The 13,484-nt window shown below is 44.1% G+C and overlaps 1 non-coding gene across 1 annotated transcript; it reads left to right on the top strand.

Annotated features, from left to right (window-relative positions):
- The first annotated feature begins 3,067 nt into the window (after nucleotides 1–3,067).
- Nucleotides 3,068–3,140, top strand: TRNAR-CCU (transfer RNA arginine (anticodon CCU)). The gene has a single exon. It is a non-coding gene; the product is annotated as a tRNA-Arg (tRNA).
- Nucleotides 3,141–13,484: the final 10,344 nt, after the last annotated feature.

The following is a 13,484-nucleotide window of genomic DNA, read 5'->3' as shown; positions in this document are numbered from 1 at the left end:
TGGGCATGGGGAGCTCTGGGGTCCTTGCCTCGCTCACTGGTCTTTGAGCTCAACACTTCCCGGCGGGTCTGAAGTTGGAACCTCCTCCCCACACCACTTCACTGGCCTCCCTGTTCCACATCCGGGACGCCAAGAAGTCTTAGAAGAGAGCCAAAGGGTGTGCTTTGTGTGGCTCGTTGGTTTAGGGGTATGGTTCCTGCCTCACGTGTGAAAGGTCCTGTGTTCAAATCCCGGATATGCTCACTTCTTTTTACACGAAAACAGTTCCTCTGTAGAGATTTGGGAACTACCTGAGGCCCCAAACCTTGGGCGTCGAACCCAACACTGCAAGAGAGAATTAGAGAAAATATTTCAAAGCCTCAATGTGTCTCCAGGTGCTTTTAAAATTTTAGTAGGAGTATTGGCGGGGGTCCAGTGGTGCGGACATCCCGGTTCAGGGCGCTGCGCCTTGGGCTTCGATTAGGTTAATGCCGGTAGGGGAGAAAATCCATGAGAGGCAACAGTCTCCCAAAGTCACATAGCTTTCAGGGTTCAAGTCCAGCAATTACTCCAGTGAGACTCAAACATCCCCGCTAAGTGTCCAGTAACGTATCCACCGTGACTACCCAGCTGGGAGGATGGATGAGGCACTTAGAGACGGCGCCCCAGGCCTTCCTCCCCTTTCTTTATTCTCTTTTCTTCCTCCTCCTCTTCTCTCTATTTCCTTGTTACCCCTCACCTGGGCGCTCCCAGGTCTGCCCTGGTCCCGCTGTCCCAGATCGGGAAAGGGTTCCTGGAGTCCGAGCGGCGTAGTCCTGGGGTCCACGCCATCAAGACAGGTATCCTGTGCCCCGCTCTGGACGTCAGGCTGTGATAGTCCCCTTTTTTGGCGGCTGGGGGTCCCAGTGGGGTTTGACTTTGACCCTTAAGGAATTCCAATCCCAGGGAGCTGCTTTCCGTAAAGGGCGAAGGTTCCCCGCTTTTGGGGCAACCGTGGGCCGGGGTCACCCCTCAGGCCAAATCTCTTTCTTCCAGAGTCTACCGCAGAACTCCAAGGCTGACTCTTGAATTAGATTTCCTGGGTGAGGGGGCGGGGTGGGGGCGGAACTGGACTTCCCTGGTAGTGCAGTGGTTAAGAATCCGCCTGCCAATTCAGTGCACACGGGTTCGATCCCTGGTCCGGGAAGATCCGACATGCCGGGGAGCAACTAAGCTGTGTGCCACAACTACTGAAGCCCGCGCGCCTAGATCCCGTGCTCCGCAACAAGAGAAGCCACCGCAATGAGAAGCCCGAACACCGCAAAGAAGAGTAGCCCTTGCCCGAGGCAACTAGAGTAAGCCCGCGCGCAGCAACGAAGACCCAACGCGACCAAAAATAAATAAAATAAAAACATTTTTTTAAACTTTAATTTATTGGTTAAAAAATTATTAACAGCTTGAAGGAAATTACAAAGAAAAATACTCCAGCAGAGTTGAGGTTTCCAGTAACACGAATGTGCAGGGTTTTGGGGACCAATCCTCTCGCTAAAAACAACTGAAAATGTTGGATATTAAAAACAAACAAACCTCAAAGCAGTGAAGAGCTTGTTTTGGGGAAAGTAAAGAAATTCCGGGCCCAGTTTAAACGGATGTGGAAAACCAGAGGGATGCTGGAGTCCCAAAGCTGCGGTCGAACCAAGGACACTTGCCAATACCGGCAAACGCGACCGCTCCTAGACCAAGGCAGATTCCTCCTTGAATCTGTCACCCTCAAAGATGAGTATGTACAGAAACACACCCGTCCCGTCCCAACGGGCCGCCAACTGCTTCTGGAAAGCGTGTTGCCCGGGGTCTGCTCCTCCTCCCGCCTTCTGCTAGAATGCAATCGATTTAAGAGGAGAGCCTGTGCCGAGACCTCGCGCACCCAGAAGACGAAGCACATCCCCGGAGCAAGGGGGCCGCGTCTACAGCGTCCTAGCTCCTCTCAGTGAAGGCCGCGTTCCTCCAAATTGGTTCCTGTGCAGTCTTGGGGGTGGCGGCTCCAGCAGCCCTCCCGCCGCTTCATCCGGGCCTGTGGCCAGACTGCCAGGACCAGCCAGACAAAGGAGATTAGAAGACTGAATCAAAGTGTGTTCTCTGATTCTGTCCTGGATTTTTTTTTTTTTTTTTAAGCCATAAAGGATGTTATTGGAGGAAATTCGAAAATGGACTGTGCGTTAGACAATCTTGTTGCTCCAAAGATAAAAGATACATTTGGGGTGGGGAGGTGGCGAGAGGAGTCTCTGAGGTACCGGGAGCTCTCCTGGGAAGAGGGCTTTTACATTTGGATAAATTACAAGCCTTAGTGAATAAAGAAGGGTGAGTTGCGAGGAAAATTGCAGGGGTGTGTCCAGATACCCGGGACTTCGTCTTTGTATAGCTCCATGGGGAGGGGTTTGTTCTGGCTCTGGGCCTGGAAGAGCGACGTCCGGTGTAGAACATTCCGCGCGCCCCCAGTCTCCTGTACGTAGGCCAAGCCCTGAGTGACAGCGCCCTGCGCAGGAGGCTGCGGAAGAGGCTCTGACTTCCGCCTGCGGGTGAGCCTCGGAGGATGTGGAGGGGTCTCCTCCCCTTGCACACGGTGTTGGTCCCGCACCATCTTCCTCCAGCCCTTAGCTCTCCCGGGTCTTCTGTCCAGCCGGGGCCCGGGAGGACCGAACATTTATCACACACACTGCAGTCGGTGGTCCGACCCAACACACCACTGATCCAGCCAGGATCCCTCACTGCTCGCTGAATCTGTCATCCGGAGGAGAATCCAGGGCGTTCCGGAGCTTGGGACTCCTGGAGGAACCCGACAAGCCAGACTTGGCGGGGCCAGCGCTGGAGGAGCCACAAAAAGGCAGGAGAGCGCGGCGGGCGGCGAGTGCGCGGTCTGCACAGGAGCTCCGCCAGGATCGGCAGTTTCTGTTTTGTTCACGACTGCGCTCCTGGAGACTTGGATAGAGGTTGGGACGTTGCAGGGATTCAGCCAAATTTTGAGTACTCAAGCCAATTCCTGGAGCATTTGCTAGCCAGTGCTGACGAATTATTCCTTCTTCTCACATTCTCAGGAAAACTTTCAGCAGCCACCCCAGTGGCCTAATGGCTAAGGCACTGGCTTCCTAAGCCAGGGGCTGTGGGTTCGAGTCCCACCTGGGGTAGTATGAGGAAGCACTCTATCTTTAGGTGGAGGGGCGAGTTTTGGGTTACAGACACAGAGGAAAATGGGTCTTTATAAAATTCGAAGATACGCCACTGACCATAAGGGAATGTGAGTTAAATTTACAGATGTTTACTTCGAGAAGACGGGAAGGAGAAAGACTGTGTACCCATACATCTTAATGGAAAAAATGTGTGGTTTCACCCTGTGTTTTGGAAAGCAGTCTGGTATACACACCTCTTTGATCCTCTAATTCCACTTCTGTAACAGACAAAACTACCGATGTAGGAAGTTTTATTGCAGCAGTTTGGTAAACAATAAATAAAAGGCAGAGGGAAATGACCATGGAATACATTTTGCTTCATTAATAGTGTTCAACCTCAGAAAAGAACGTTCAGTCTATCCCGGTTGACTTGGAAGATCCCGCTATGAAAGCTGTATATGAGCCAGTTCTTATAAAACAAACGGTAACTCCCAAACTGCAGTTGTCCCTGCATGACTGCCCAAGAAAGAATCGGGTGTGGAAAGGCCGAGGAGGGAAGGGGAGAAAAAAAAAGAGAGACTAGCAAAATGCAAAAATATGCCGGTCAAAAGGTAAACAGAATATGTGGAGAGCAGACGTTGCACCTTTGATATGTGAATGTAAGAATTGAATGGGCGCTTATGGAAGAGTTGGAAGTAACGTGGGCCAAAGATAACGTTGACTTTATCTAGGTTAGGACTGTGGGTGATTTTCTGCCTGGATTTCTGTTATTTCAGTATAGCTACTTTTGTGACTTTTTATAGTTCCTCCGGGGTGAGAAATGGCCCTGTGTCCTCGGAAACATCATGCTTCTTTTCTTTACTTTACTTTTCTTTTCCTTCCTTCCTTCTTTCCTTCCTTCATTCCTTCGTTCCGTCCTTCGTTCCTTCCTTAATATCTAAAGAGGGCAGGGCAAGTATCCGTAGAAGGGAGAGAGAATCGCCCCTAAAAAGACACCTACCGCGGTTCATATTTGTCTGCTCCGTTAAACTGCAGGCGTCGAGCCTGGTGAGGAAGGAAACAAAAATGAAAAGCAGCAACTTCATCTGATCCGGAATCCGGCCCCCTTTCTTCCTCTTTGTTAAAAATCCAATTTGTTAACTGCTGTACCCTTAGTGCCTGGTATACATTAGGCACTCAATAAACACTTGAGTGAATGGATGACTCTATTAGGCGAGTGGTCTCTGGTATGTTGGGGCGCCTTTGGGGCTCAGAGCTTACAAGAAGACGGGAAGACGAACGGTCCCAGCTGGAAGGAGCAGCCCGGCCCGGTGCGTTTCGTCGACTCCAGGCCCGCGGAGTCCCGGCTCCACCCGCTGACCAGGAGACCTGGGTAAATCCCACTGGGCTGCCGTGAGCTTCTCCTCCCACAGGAGGTGTCAATGGTGTTCCCGCTTCATCCTCAGGGTCATGCCAAGTAGTATGTACATACTCCTCTCCGAAAATATGCATTGCCCTGGTGTATCCGGGTAGCTCAGTTGGTAGAGCATGAGATGAGACTCTTAATCTAAGGGTCGTGGGTTCGAGCTCTACGTTGGGCGTGTGCCTTTTTTCCTTTGCATCGTAGGCGGCAGGGAAGGGTGACAAAGCCAGGATTCCCCTTAAATATATGCCCAGTAGGTGTCTTTGAATGAAAAGTTTTAAGTTTAGCAAGACTTAGAAAGATGATATCTATAATACTATATCAATAAAAAGGACAACCAAGAAAACAACAATAACAGAAAAAAGAATACAAAAGGACAACCAGATAGAATGTGCCTCCTGAGGGGATCCTAGAGGCAGCAAATGTCACATTTGTAATTTAAAAATTTGTAGTAGCCCCATTAAATTTTTAAAATGAAATTAATTTTAATAATATATTTTATTTTAACCAGTTTATTATTATTTCCCATGTAATAATATACAAATTATCAATGAGGTGTATTATAGTCTCAACCTTAGTACTTTTGAAATCTTGATTCAGATGGTTCTCTTTGGTGGGGGGCTGTCTGTGCACTGCAGGGTGTTTAGCAGCATCCTTGGCCTCTATCTGCTAGATGTCAGTAGCCTCCCCATAGTTGTGACAACCAAAAATGTCTCCATACACCGTCCAAAGTCCTCTGGGAGGTAAATTTGTTTCTGGTTGTGAGCCACTTGTCTAGAGAATTGAGGGCATAAACATTGGCGCAAACAGTTCACATGTGGGATCGACAGGAGGGCTGGCTTGGCACAGGGCCAGGCATCAGGGCCAACTGGAAACTCATCCTGAGATGGCCAACCCAGAAGGCAGCCCGGTGGGGTCAGGAAATAGGCTACGTACAGTGGACTGCACAAATAAGTTAATATATTGAGATTAATGTGAGCCAGATTACTCACTGGTGGAGCTGGAAAGAGAGAGGGCTTCAATAAATCCTATGGTGTTGCGTGGAATTGGAGGTATTAGTGATGTTATTTGATAACTTTGTAAATGCTGTGTTGCTGGTAAAGATGGTTGGTGGTAGTGACTTTATAAAAGCAGTTCTTATATTGGTATATTTTCCTGCCTGCAATTAGTATTTCCTAGTTGTATAATTTTTCTATATTTCTTAACTGGCATTATTCTGTAAAGAAGAGATTTTCTCCATGAACACATGATGAACTTCAGATCATTTTAAAAAGACAGAGTAAATGCTAAATTCATTCCCTTAATTGTTAAATTTTCACCTTCAGTTATGGCAAATTACCTTAAAAATTCTCTCTTTTAAAGATAGTATTAATATTGATTCACAGATTGTAATATATTTAATATTTTATAATTACTTACAATTATTATTATTATTATTTTGATTTGTTTTGTTTTGGTTTTGGTTTTGGCCATGCCACGCAGCTTGTGGGATCTTATTTCCCCAACCAGGGATTGAACCTGCGCCCTTGGCAGTGAAAGCACGGAGTCCTAATCACTGGACCACCAGGGAATTCCCTATTATTCTCTTTGATGCTCAAATTATTCCAAATTTAGCCAGTGGGAGAGCCCTTTCAAGCTAGCATCTTTGTTCCTTTTTAAAAATCTGTTTATTCACAAATCTTTAATTTGAAAAATTTCGAGCCTGAAGAAAAGTTGAAAGAATAGTACTTTAAACACCATATATGGATATGATGATACATATGAAAGTCATTTGCATGTTCACATTGGACTTTGAGCATTTCCTTATTTTCTGGCACACACATAATGTCCTAGACTCACTTTGGTTTTTTTCTGCCCAGATCTGGAATCAGCCCTTTCTCTAAGGAATCCAATTTCCTTTTAGTAGGGAATGGCATTTGGAAACCAAGATCTGGGTGCTAGGTGTGCTCAATGATACCGGGTTGTCATTAATTACAGTTTTTGTTTTTGTTTAGATCACCTTAACTTTTAAAATAGCTTACTAATTTATTCTTGTGTCTTAAGTGTTCCTTCTCCAATCCTTTGCTCAACTCAGGTCAGTTGATGGATTGACTCTGGTGGATCATGGTAACTCGATTTTTTAAAAATTAATTAATTAATTTATTTTTAGCTGCATCGGGTCTTCATTGCTGCGCGCAGGCTTTCTCTAGTTGAGGTGAGCGGGGGCTACTCTTCGTTGCGGTGTGCAGGCTGCTCATTGCGGTGGCTTCTCTTGTTGCGGAGCACGGGCTGTAGGCTCGCGGGCTTCAGTAGTTGTGGTTTGCGGGCTCTAGAGCACAGGCTCAGTAGTTGTGGTGCATGAGCTTAGTGGATCCGCCGCATGTGGGATCTTCCCGGACCAGGGCTCGAACCCAAGTCCCCTGCATTGGCAGGCAGATTCCTAACCACTGCACCACCAGAGAAGTCCGATAACTCGAATTTTTTAGTTCCAGGGCATTCCTTCCCATTTCCATTTTTTTGGATCTGTTTGGGCAACTCCTCCCCTCCTCCACTTAGTCTTCGTGATAAATGTCCATCACTGAATTCCCACATGGAATGGACTGGGGTTATGACCCCGGATAACCAGAATACCCCACTTTCCCATCAGGATTGTTGGTTCCGATTTGGGTATATGATCCAAATAGGGATGATGACAGTCTTGCCTTACAACAGTGCCAATAAGCAGTGGTAGAGAGAAGTTCTATGTGCCCTGTGATTGCTAGTCTGGGAGGATGTGAGTTCAGAGATACTGGTGGCTGCCTTCTTGCCACATGGAGAGTCAGTCTGTAGAATGAAGTCGAACAGAAGCAAACAGAGTAAAGAGATAGAGAAATACTGGTCCGGATGTCATTACTTGGGTCCCTGAATCTAGCCCTGCCTGAAACACACAGGCTTTGCATGAAGAACTTTGGACTTTGCAATTACATCAACCAGTAGATTCTATTTCTCCTTAAGCTGATATGAGTTGGTTTTCTATCACTTGTAAACAATGGCTTTACTAATCCAGTCACTATTCTCCCCTTCCTCCCCAGATCTTTGATAATTTTGTGTGTGGGGCGGTTGGCCTATTTTTGGAGATGGAATGGAGAGAACTTGATCTCATAACACATGTCTGATGGAGACATGAAGTCTCATTACAGCCCTGAGATTCTTATTTTGAGTTACTGGGAGGAGGTTAAAGATATTTATTAAGATGCTATAGTCAGCATGAGGAATATATTGTTTATAAATAACCCAAAGTGGAAGAATTAGCTAGAGGAACACTCTGGTTTCCAGAGGAGATATTTTTTAGGAATTCAATTGCCACTTCTGACCCAGATGTATGGTTTTTATGAGTAACTCTTTAATATTATCAACTCAGGAAAGTAAATTTTGCAATGCATAAGATCAAGACCTTTATGGGCACCTTAAAGCCAGATCTTGCCTTCAGAACAACTAGAGTGATACCTAATGGACTCAGGAATTCTCGGTTCCTCATTGGCACCCATGTTCTACCAGCTTATAACTGAACTCAGCAATGGTTCCTATTTCTACCTCATTTACCCCCAAATTAAAATATAGAATAAAAGACTTGTCAACTGGTCCTTTATAAAAATGACTATTGAGGGCTTCCCTGGTGGCGCAGTGGTTGAGAGTCCGCCTGCCGATGCAGGGGACACGGGTTCGTGCCCCGGTGCGGGAGAATCCCACGTGCCACGGAGCGGCTGGGCCCGTTAGCCATGGCCGCTGAGCCTGCGCATCCAGAGCCTGTGCTCCGCAACGGGAGAGGCCACAACAGTGAGAGGCCCACGTACCGAAAAAAAAAAAGACTATTGACATATGAAGATAAACATGTGACACTATTTCCAAATTATATTTATGCAGAATACAGATGATTGAGCAGAGAGCAAAGGATATAAATATCACTTAATACCTTTTTAAAGAAAATATTTATTCATTTAGGCTGTGTCGGGTCTTAGTTGCAGCACACGGGATCTTCCTTGCAGCATGCGGGATGTTTTAGTTATGGCATGTGAACTTTTAGTTGTGGCTAACTTCTAATTTGGACATTCTTGCTTGAGAAGAGGTTTTTAAAACTTTCTCATTAAAAAAAATCACTTTTGTTATTTGACAGGTAATACCTAATTATGGAACATAAAAATCATAAAGAAGAAAATTAAAACAACCTGTAAATTTGCTGCTCCAAGATAACCACGGTAATACACAAGTTTTAGAAAGGTTGGCTGCAATTTTTCCAAATAACTTTGTGTTCCGATTTTCCACCTCCTTCTTCCCATGTCAATAAAGGTCTTAGACATGTGATTTTAATGGCTGCATAATATTTTATCCATTCATGGGTGCAGTATAATTTACCCATTCCTTGACTCTGGACGATTTCAAGTGTTTCTGTACTATAAATAATGCTGCTGCACACTTCCTGGTGTATAAATCTTTGTGTTCCTTACTGTCATAGGTAACCTACATGACCTATTTCCCCAGCTTGGAGTAAAAATTAAGGTCATCATTCCTTTATTTCTTCCTTGTTTCTGTCCCACCCCACCTGTTAATACTAGCAGGGGGTCCAGTGTCACTCTCTTGGTGTCAAAGCATCCCAGAAGCTCATTCAAAGAGTCAGCCCTTCTCGCTTTCCACTGCCAGGTGTAGAGAGAGAACCAGAAGTTGGACCTGCCCACTGGCATGATTGTGTGAGTTGCTAGCACCCAGTGTAGCTCCCAAACCTTGGTCTTGTTTGATCTCTTGAGGCCTGTTTTGCTGCAGAATTGATGCTTGTGGCTCACATCCTTTTCGGGCCCGCCTATGGTCTCAGGTCGCAGCTATCGGAGCTCAAGTTTACTTTATTCTCCATTAAATTCTGACCCTGCGCCATGGTGGCTACACACAGCAGGACTTCTAGCTCCACTGTGTCAAACCAGCTCTGCCCATGAACACTCAGCTCAGATTTACCCTCCTACCTTTGAGATTCCTGCTGCATCCTTGAGATCTTTTTTATATGGAGTGGACTTCAGGTTTCTTCTATATCATAGCTATATCTGTGAAATAGAATTGAAATAAGTATATATGAAGATCATAATATTTGGATAATTAATGTTTCTTTGATTGATTGATCTGTAAGGTAATGAACATTTCAACTATGTTCTTTCTGTATATTAATAGCTTTTACTTTAAAAATTTATTTATTTTATTTATTTATTTTTGGCCGTGTTGGGTCTTTGTTGCTGTGTGCAGGCTTTCTCTAGTTGCGGCGAGCGGGGGCTACTCTTCGCTGCGGTGCGTGGGCTTCTCATTGTGGTGGCTTCTTTTGTTGTGGAGCACCGGCTCTAGGCGCGTGGGCTTCAGTAGTTGTGGCACGTGGGCTCTAGAGCACAGGCTCAGTAGTTGTGGCAAACGGGCTTAGTTGCTCCGCGGCATGTAGGATCTTCCGGAAACCGGTTCCCTGCATTGGTAGGCGGATTCTTAACCACTGAGCCACCAGAGAAGCCTAGTTTTACCTTTCGATTTGATTTTGGGTTATGGAGGGAATAGAGGTTCATGAATGCTACACGTTCATTATGGATTGTATCTTTTAGTAACTGAAAGATCTTCATCCTCTTTAATCCTTTCTTCATCTTAAAGCATACTTTAGTTAATATTAATATCACATCTCTACTTCCTTTCAGCTTGTGTTGACTCATTCTCTCAGACTCTCTAAAATAGTTGACTTGGGACTTCCCTGGTGGTGCAGTGGTTAAGAATCCACCTGCTAATTCAGGGGACATGGGTGCGAGACCTGGTCCGGGAAGATCCCACTTGCCAGAGAACAACAAAGCTCATGTGCCACAACTACTGAGCCCACACTCTAGAGCCCGCAAGCCACAACTACTGAAGCCTGTGCACCTAGAGCCCGTGATCCACAACAAGAAAAGCCACCACAATGAGAAGCCCGAGCACCCCAAAGAAGAGTAGCCCCCGCTTGCCACAAGTAGAGAAAGCCTGCGCACAGCAACAAAGACCCAATGCAGCCAAAAATAAATAAAATTTAAAAATAAATACAATAGTTGACTTGCTGAAGGGTTCTTTTCCTACTGTCAGTATCTTTTTTTTTTAAAGCTTCCAGTACATGAGATAAAAAGAGAGTATAATTCTGTACCTAGAAAGAATAGTCAACAATGAATGCCTCCATCTCCCATACACTGTTAAAAACAAATGAAACTTTATGAGTAGAGAATGAATACATGCTTTGTAAGACACAGTTCTCCATGTGTCTCTTGCTTTTCTGCATATTCTATGAGCATAGACATTCACTTTTTTGTTCTAGACCACTTTTCCAAGGATGTCTATATAATGAACAGCATTGGAAGATAGAATGGTGTGTCTTTCCAGAGCAAAGGGAAGATTTTTCACTGTCCGGTATAATAAATATAATGTATCCTTCTGGGGCAAAGTTCAGGCAGGCTTATTCTCAATGATAAAATATTTGATTTCCTAAGCTTAGGCTCCTGTAACACATCCCTTGTGTATGCAGGTGATGCTTGGCCTTATTCACATCATCCTGTGAGAATCAAGGCTTAGGGAACTGTTGTAAATGCTGGTACTCTGGCTTCTGCTACTGCTGTGAGTAATACAAGCATGCCCTGTTTTATTGTGCTTCACAGTTATTACACTTTTTTACAGATTGAAAGTTAGTGGCAACCCTGTGTCAAACAAATCCCTTGGTGCCATCTTCCCAACAGCATTTACTCACTTTGTGTCTTATTTTTGTAACTCTTGCAATATTTCAAACTTTTTCATTATTATTATATTTTTAAAGTGACCTGTGATCAGTAATCTTTAATGTTACTATTGCAAAAATATTATGACTCTCTGAAGGCTCAGATAAGGTTAGCATTTATTAGCAAAAACATATTTTTAAAGTAAGGTACGTAATTTTTTTTTTTATTGATTCTTCCAATCCAAGAACATGGTATATCTCTCCATCTGTTGGTATCATCTTTAATTTCTTTCATCAGTGTCTTATAGTTTTCTGCATACAGGACTGTTGTCTCCCTAGGTGGGTTCTTTCCTAGGCATTTTATTCTTTTTGTTGCAGTGGTAAATGGCAGTGTTTCCTTAATTTCTCTTTCAGATTTTTCATCATTAGTGTATAGGAATGCAAGAGATTTCTGTGCATTAATTTTGTATCCTGCACCTTTACCATATTCATTGATTAGCTCCAGTAGTTTTCTGGTGGCATATTTAGGATACTCTATGTATAGTATCATGTCATCTGCAAACAGTGACAGTTTTACTTCTTCTTTTCCAATTTGTATTCCTTTTATTTCTTTTTCTTCTCTGATTGCCGTGGCTAGGACTTCCAAAACTATGTTGAATAATAGTGGTGAGAGTGGACATCCTTGTCTTGTTCCTGATCTTAGAGGAAATGCTTTCAGTTTTTCACCATTGAGAATGATTTTGCTGTGGGTTTGTTATATATGGCCTTTATTATGTTGAGGTAGGTTCCCTCTATGCCCACTTTCTGGAGAGTTTTTATCATAAATAGGTGTTGAATTTTGTCAAAAGCTTTTTCTGCATCTATTGAGGTGATCATATGGTTTTTATTCTTCAGTTTGTTAATATGGTGTATCACATTGATTGATTTGCATATATTGAAGAATCCTTGCATCCCTGGAATAAATCCTACTTGATCATGGTGTATGATCTTTTAAATGTGTTGTTACATTCTGTTTGCTAGTATTTTGTTGAGGATTTTTGCATCTATATTCATCAGTGATATTGGTCTGTAATTTTCTTTTTTTTGTAGTATTTTTGTCTGGTTTTGGTATCAGGGTGATGGTGACCTCATCGAATGAGTTTGGGAGTGTTCCTCTGTAATTTTTTGGAGGAGTTGAGAAGGATGGGTGTTAGCTCTTCTCTAAATGTTTGATAGAATTCACCTGTGAAGCCATCTGGTCCTGGACTTCTGTGTGTTGGAAGATTTTTAATCACAGTTTCAATTTCATTACTTGTGATTGGTCTGTTCATATTTTCTATTTCTTCCTGGTTCAGTCTTGGAAGATTATACCTTTCTAAGAATTTGTCCATTTCTTCCAGGTTGTCTATTTTATTGGCATAGAGTTGCTTGTAGTAGTCTCTTACGATGCTTTGTATTTCTGCGGTGTCTGTTGTAACTTCTCCTTTTTCATATCTAATTTTATTGATTTGAGTCCTCTCCCTGTTTTTCTTCTCTTTTTTTTCTTTTTTTAAATAAATTTATTTTATTTTATTTATTTATATTTGGCCGCGTTGGGTCTTCATTGCTGCTCGCGGGCTTTCTCTAGTTGCGGCGAGCAGGGGCTACTCTTCGTTGAGGTGCACGGGCTTCTCATCGCGGTGGCTTCTCTTGTGGCAGAGCACAGGCTCCAGGCACGCGGGCCTCAGTAGCTGTGGCACGTGGGCTCAGTAGTTGTGGCTCGTGGGCTCCAGAGCACAGGCTCAGTAGTTGTGGTGCACGGGCTTAGCCGCTCTGCGGCATGTGGGATCTTCCCCGCCCAGGACTCGAACCCGTGTCCCCTGCATCGGCAGGTGGACTCCCAACCACTGCACCACCAGGGAAGTCCTCCCTCTTTTTCTTGATGAGTCTGGCTAATGGCTTATCAATTTTGTTTATCCTCTCAAAGAACCAGCTTTTAGTTTTATTGATCTTTGCTATTGCTTTCTTTGTTTGTATTTCATTTATTTCTGCTCTGATCTTTATGATTTCTTTCCTTCTGCTAACTTTGGGTTTTGTTGTTGGGTTTTGTTTGTTCTCCTTTCTCTAGTTCCTTTAGGTGTAAGGTTAGATTGTTTATTTGAGATTTTTCTTGTTTCTCGAGGTAGGCTTGTACAGCTATAAACTTCCCTCTTAGAACTGCTTTTGCTGCATCCCATAGGTTTTTTTTTTTTTCATCCCATAGGTTTTGATCGTCGTGTTTTCATTGTCATTTGTC

The sequence above is a fragment of the Tursiops truncatus genome, chromosome 15, assembly GCF_011762595.2.
Source record: "Tursiops truncatus isolate mTurTru1 chromosome 15, mTurTru1.mat.Y, whole genome shotgun sequence".
Taxonomy (NCBI): domain Eukaryota; kingdom Metazoa; phylum Chordata; class Mammalia; order Artiodactyla; family Delphinidae; genus Tursiops; species Tursiops truncatus.
The sequence above is the reverse complement of the archived record's forward strand: the minus strand, read 5'-3'. Positions and strand labels throughout refer to the sequence as shown.